The following is a 6,936-nucleotide window of genomic DNA, read 5'->3' on the forward strand; positions in this document are numbered from 1 at the left end:
ATATAACTGCCCAAGGTTACACAATGAGTATGTGATGCCAGGATTCCAACCCCCATACCTCGTGTGGGTGCCCTGAACCACTTTGTGTTTCTTCTCAGGCTCCTGGCAAAGAGGGAACCCAGGAGGCTGATGGGTGGACCGACCCAGGGCTGGATTTTGTACAATTGCAGGGCTTGAAGGGACCAAGGGGCTGGTGAGTTTGGGGAAAAGACCAGGAGGCTGTGAAGAAACACAAAGTGGTTCAGGGCATATAACTGCCCAAGGTTACACAATGAGTATGTGATGCCAGGATTCCAACCCCCATACCTCGTGTGGGTGCCCTGAACCACTTTGTGTTTCTTCTCAGGCTCCTGGCAAAGAGGGAACCCAGGAGGCTGATGGGTGGACCGACCCAGGGCTGGATTTTGTACAATTGCAGGGCTTGAAGGGACCAAGGGGCTGGTGAGTTTGGGGAAAAGACCAGGAGGCTGTGTGAGTAGGTCCGGCTGAAGGAGGAGAAGATGGAGGTCTGGATAACCTATGAAGACATACACCCTTGGAGTGACAGAGAAAGAGAAGTGTCTGTGGGCACCCTGAGGACCCTGGCCTTTAAGATCCCAGAACTGCGCATTTCTGAGCCATGGTAAGGTGTAGTTGTGGCCATGGGAGTAAGTGATCAAACCCCAGTGGGGCGGCAGGTGTGGTGGGGGGTGGGCAGGGAGGTTGTCAGTTGACTCCACTGGGTCAAGAAACCCAGAAGACAAAGATCATACCAATACTGATAGACTCCTCTGGGAGTTCAAAGGGTTGAGCCATCTCTCTTTGTTCTTATCATGAAACAAATGGAACCTGAGCTAGTTCTTGAAGAACAGATAGGAGATGACGAACATGAAAGCCAGAAGGGCTTCCAGGTAACAGGCACGGCAAGAACAGAGACACGGAAGGCCAAGGCATGGGGCATCCAGTTTATAGTTGAAGTTGGCTGCAGTTAAGGATGCATGAAAGGGTATATGATAGGACTTGAACTTTGAAAGTGTCCTAATTTGGGGATCCTGCAAAGCAGATGCTGAATCAAAGATTCAGGGGTGCAGGGTCTGTATTTAAGAGGATGTCCCCAGGAAGCATGGTGAAGGAGTGGGGAAGAGAGAGAGGAGGGAGGAAAGCCAATAAAAGCGAGCAAGTTGCCTCTTGGGTAACTGGGGCTTAGTCCCACTGGAGGCCTCTGAGTAACTGTGTAGAACACCGCAGAAGTGTCCCACGGGGGGACAAGGAAGCTAGAACATTTGTCCACCCAATCCATCAGTCCTCCAATCCTGCTGCTACAGAAGACCCTTGGGCAAAGAACTAGTCACTCTTCGTCATCAGGCCACAGTGAGTTAAATACCAACATTCTGAGCAAGCATTTAGAAAGATTTTGTAGCAATTTGACATTTAAGTGCGAAATAACAAAAAGATGGGTCTGAGACATGTTGTCAATAATTCGAGAAACATTGCTGTATTCGGTTATTTCTTGAATAAAGGCATGAGCCAAGGAAACCATGGTGGCACTAGTGGGTCCTCTCCAGGGAGGCCCACATGGGCAGAATGTCCATCCCACCCCTCGGATGGTGATTTTGTCACTTTGCCAGCCAAGAGAAGCCTTCCTAGGAACCCCACCCTTAGCACAAGCCACTGCAGGCAATGTGTCTCTCCTGCCTACCAGAAGGTCAGGCAGTGAGGATCAGGCCCAAGCAGCTCCAGCGCCCAAGGGCTCTTGGTTCTACTCCATCTGGAAACTGGCTGATTCTTCCCAGAGCCTGTGGACGCCTCACACTTTCAGCCGGGGCCACGCCTGCCCCCACTTCCACACTTTGCCCCGGAGGGAGGGTGATGGTGACAGGAGCTGTCCTTGAAAAGCCACCCTAAGACCAGACAGTTTATTTTGAAGTGGAAGTGGAAGGCCGGCTGCCATCTTGACGACGGATCCTTGAACTGGCTCTGGGATGTGGCATGACTCCTAACCTTGCTTCCCCGCGTTGTCTGGAAACACTCCGAACTAGGGTCTTGGGTCAACAGAGCAATTCCAGGCACGAGTATTCCTCAAAGCCAAGATGACTCAAGTTGTCAAGTGTGGGCCAAAGAAGAGGCCCAGAAACCAGCTCAGTCCTTTCATGAGGTTTAAAGATCCCCCACCCTGGCTAAGCTTTCATTTACCTGTTCTATCGTGCCTAGTATGGTAAAGACAGCCCTGATGCCCTAGGTTAGAAGCTCAGTTCTGCTATTTTGCTGAGTAACTGGGGGGGTGTTCACAAAACCTTTCTGTATCTCAATGACCACATTTGGAAAAGGATGGAACACCCACCTCATAGGTAAATTCTGAGGGTGAACTGAGATAAGGTTCTAGAGCATCTAGTAGGCAGGGGCCCTCAGACTATGGGAGTAGATACCAGAATGTCTCCTTCCCTTTCCTGGCAGCTGGAGAAACAGATAAGGACTCTGGCTTGGAGTCAGAAGGACAGGTTCTTGCTCAGGCTCAGTCATCTCCAACATGTGACCATGGGTAAGTTTCTTAGCATCTCTGAGCTTTGATGACCTCATGTATAAAGAGCAAAAGACCTACTCGCAAAGGTGTCATGAGGATTACATGCATGGACGAGCATGGCACAGACTAGATGTTCCCTATATGCCCATTAATTGAACCCTTACTGTTACTAGTAATCTTGGAGACTAGGCCCACTAGGTCTGGCATTAAGGACACAAGGCCCAGCAAAGACCCACTCTCTTGCCTAGAAATTCAGAGAAGGAAGTGATATTGTAAGGGAAACAGATAAGGGTACAGATAATCAAGTCACAACCATGGCACTACTACAAAGAGAGCTATAGAGTGCTAAGTGAAGATGTGACAAGATAATCTGACCAACTTAGGGAAGTCAGGAGGGCTTCCCAGAGGAACTGATACTTGGGCCAAGGTCTGCAGCATGAACGGGAAGAACGTTCCAGATAAAAAACAACATGTGCAAAGCCCTGTGAAAGTAAGTAAAAGTAATTAGTAAGTAAAAGGGACTCAAAAGAGGCCAGTGTGGTGAGGGCTCAGGAACAGAGGGCACACAAGGTGCAGTGGGACTGGAGAGGAGAGAGGAAGCCCAACCTCACGGGCCTTGAAGTAGAAAGAAAAAATCCAAGACAAAGAAAGGGTAAGAAGAAATACAAGGTTTCTAGGAAAAGAGTGAAGGGAGAGCACTAAAATCCAGGTGGAAACATCAACCTTTGATGAGAAAGTCAGCTTCCATGTTGAAATAGAAGGAAAAGAGAAGAGGATGGCTGTAGAAGTGTGTGTGTGTGTGTGTGTGTGTCTATGGGAGAATATAAGAGATGGAGTTTTCTTTGCCAAGTTGAAGGTAAGATCACCACTGAGAATGAGAGCAATGGAAGCTGGTTTGAGGAGTGTGGTAAAGGTGTGACAAGGCCATTGGAGAATGGTTGATTAGTGGGCAGTGCCCAAGGCCCCTTTGAGCTGAGCCCTTTGAGCTGAGGGTTCCAGAGTTCTGGGAAAGCCCTCTGGTCTGCGATTTGGAGCTCTCCGCTTTAATTGAATGCCCAGTACAGGAAGCCACAGGAAGCAGATGCGGAGAGGTTTGTTCAACCAGTCCATTGAAAGATCAGGGAGCAAGAGAATTCATGGCATTGGCAAGACTGTCATTGAAATGTTGGACCTTGATTCTGAGCTGTAATAAAGGAGGACATGGCCCACACCTGGTAGAATGGCCATCATCCAAAAGACAAGATAGAACAAGTGTTGGTGAGGATGTGGAGAGAAGAGAACACTTGTCCACCATTAGTAGGAATGTAAATTGGTGTAAGCACTATGGAAAACAGTATGGAGATTCCTCAGAAAATGGAAAATAGAATTACCCCATGACTCAGCAATCCCACTCTGGGTATATATCCAAAAGAAATGAAAAGAAGATCTTGGAAAAGATATGTGCACTCCCATGTTCACTACAGCATTATTCACAACAGCCAAGATACAGAAACGACTTAAGGGTCCATCTACTGATGAATGGGTGAAGAGTTGGTGTGTATGCGATACAATATTATCCAGCCGTGAAAAAGAATGAAGTCCTGTCATTTGTGACAGCCCAGATGAACTGTCAAGGCATTATGCTAAGTGAGATAAGTCAGAGAAAGACAAATACAGATGGTATCACTCATACGTGGGATCTTAAAACAAAAGAGTTAAACTCACAGAAACTGACAGAAGAGAAGGGTGGCTGGGGGCTGGGGGTTAGGGGAAAGGCATGAGGAGGAAAAGGTGATGCACTATAAGAACATAGAGGGCCAGTGCCTGGAGAAACCAGTGTGATGGACAGTTGCAGGGGACCCAGGCAGTGCATGTGGTGACACATGGAGATTGTGGTCCATTGGCGGATGTTCAAGTTGTGATTTTAGAGCTGGAGCCGTGACGGCTGTCGGCAGGGTCCAAGGCGAGGCTGTGGGAGGTGGTGCGTGGTGGAGTGGGAGAATGGGTGACTGTATTTGTGGGGTCACCTGAGCTACCTTCTCCAGTATGCCCAGTAGCCTGTCTTTTCTTTCATCCACTTTGCCCCAAATCTCTCTACTTCTTCAGGCTTCCTTCATGTTTCAGCTCAGCATATCCTTCCATCAGGAAGTCTTTTCCTGCTCTTACTCCAGGAGGGGTCCCTGTGAGAATGAAACATCCTGGGGGGAAAGAGAGACCCCCTGCCCTCATCACCTCAGTTGTGTTCCTGAATGTTCCCCACCCAGGTTGAAATCCCATGGCAGGCACTTGTTATAACTCTTTTGAGTCATCAGAAATGATGGTTCTCGGGCACCTGGGTGGCTCAGTCGGTTAAACATCTGGCTCTTGATTTTGGCTCAGGTCATGATCTCAGGGTCCCAAGATCGAGTCCCACATGAGGCTCTGTGCTCAGCAGGGAGTCTGCTTAAGCTTCTGTCTAGCCTTCTCCCTCTGCCCCTTCCTTGCCCCTTTCTAGAAAGGAAGGAAGGAAGGAAGAAATAAATAAATAAATAAATAAATAAATAAATAAATAAATAAATGACAGTTCCCATCCACTGAGTATTTTTCACATGTCAGGCTCTGCGGTGAGCTTTAACACACATTTCCCCAATCATCTCCGTTTCGCAATAGCTTTCTGAGTAGGTGGGAGGATCACACCCTCTTTTTCAGATGAAGAAGACTCTAAGAGGGCAGGGCGCTTGCCCAGGGTGTATAAGAAAGGAGTGGTTTGGCTCATCTTTGCACCTCTCCTCCCAGAGCAGAGGGGAGCCATGGGTGAGCCACACAGGAGTTCTGTCTGATGCCTAACCACCCCCCCACTCAAGGTCAGCAGCGGACCCTCCACAAAGGGTCCACATGGGCCACAGCTTCCCCAGAAGCACGGAATCAGATACAGAAGGGCTCTCCAGGGGAAGCCCAATCCCGCTGCCCTGTCTATGCCGAGACCCCTGTTAGGAACTGAATGTTTGTCCCCCCTGCCCAAATTCATATGTTAAAGCCCTAACCCCACAATGTGATGGTATTTGGAGATGGGATCTTTGGGCCATCATTAGGTTTAGATGCAGTCACAAGGACAGGGCCCTCCTGATGGGGACAGGGCCCTTATAAGAAGAGACACCTGGGGCACCCGGGTGGCTCAGTGGGTTAAGCCTCTGCCTTCGGCTCAGGTCATGATCACAGAGTCCTGGGCTCAAGCCCACATCAGGCTCTCTGCTCAGCAGGGAGTCTGCTTCCCCTCTCTCCCTGCTTGCCTCTCTGCCTGCTTATGATCTCTCTCTCTGTGTCAAATAAATAAACAAAATCTTAAAAAAAAAAAAAAAAAAGGAGCGACACCAGAGTCATCCCCCTCCCTCCCCGCCATGCAGGCACCAAGGAAAGGCCATGTGAGGACACCGGGAGAAGGTGACTATCTGCAAGTCAGGCACAGCTCACCGGAAAGCAAATTGGCTGACACCTTGATCTTGGACTCCCCAGCCTCCAGAATTCTGATAAATAAAGCCACTCAGTCTGTGATGTTTTGTTTTGGCAGACCTAGCTGACAAACACAGCCCCTTTTCCACATGCTCTCAAAGAGCTCACCCTCTTCTCCCCTCAGAACAGGGAGCACACTGCTTCCCTGAGGCAGCCGTCCCCCCTCCAAACGACAATCCCAGTTTTGTCCTCTGGACCCACACGCAACAAGAACGTCCTCTCTTCCCCGACACCCCCTTCAGATACTTGCCGGCGGAGACCATGATCACTCCACCCACTTTAGGTTCCACAGGGACAGAGGCCATGCCCGTCCTGTTTATTTCCATGTCCCCAACACCTTCCACAACGCTTGCCCCAGAGGAGGAGTCTTGTCCATATTTGTTAGTTGAATGAACGGAACTAGTTCTCTTCAGGGTAAGTAGTTCTAGCTCCTTTAACTGTACCTCCAAGTACCTGGTTTCAAGTCTTTACTTTGGTCTCTTTCTTTCTTTCTTTCTTTCTTTTTTTAAAGATTTTATTTATTTATTTGACAGAGAGAGATCACAAGTAGGCAGAGAGGCAGGCAGAGAGAGAGGAGGAAGCAGGCTCCCTGCTGAGCAGAGAGCCCGATGTGGGGCTCGATCCCAGGACCCTGGGATCATGACGCGAGCCGAAGGCAGAGGCTTAACCCACTGAGCCACCTAGGCGCCCACTTTGGTCTCTTTCTTTACCATGTTTCTATGCTGATTTTCCAGAAACTGAATTTTTGTTCCTGTAAAAGAACGAGGTGTTGGTCCTCACCGCTTGATAAATTGCCGAACATTCCTCCTCCATCTTCCCTTCTCTGGTACTCTTCTCCCTTCATCTTTCTGTTACCCAGACTCCCTGCGAGAGGGACTTTGTAAAAATCAAACAAAGGGGGAAGAAAAGCTGACTCTCATGAACGTTCATGAAGGCCACCACAAAGGTGCTCCCTGCTGTGCAGAGGA

Source organism: Mustela nigripes, chromosome 14, assembly GCF_022355385.1.
Source record: "Mustela nigripes isolate SB6536 chromosome 14, MUSNIG.SB6536, whole genome shotgun sequence".
NCBI lineage: Eukaryota > Metazoa > Chordata > Mammalia > Carnivora > Mustelidae > Mustela > Mustela nigripes.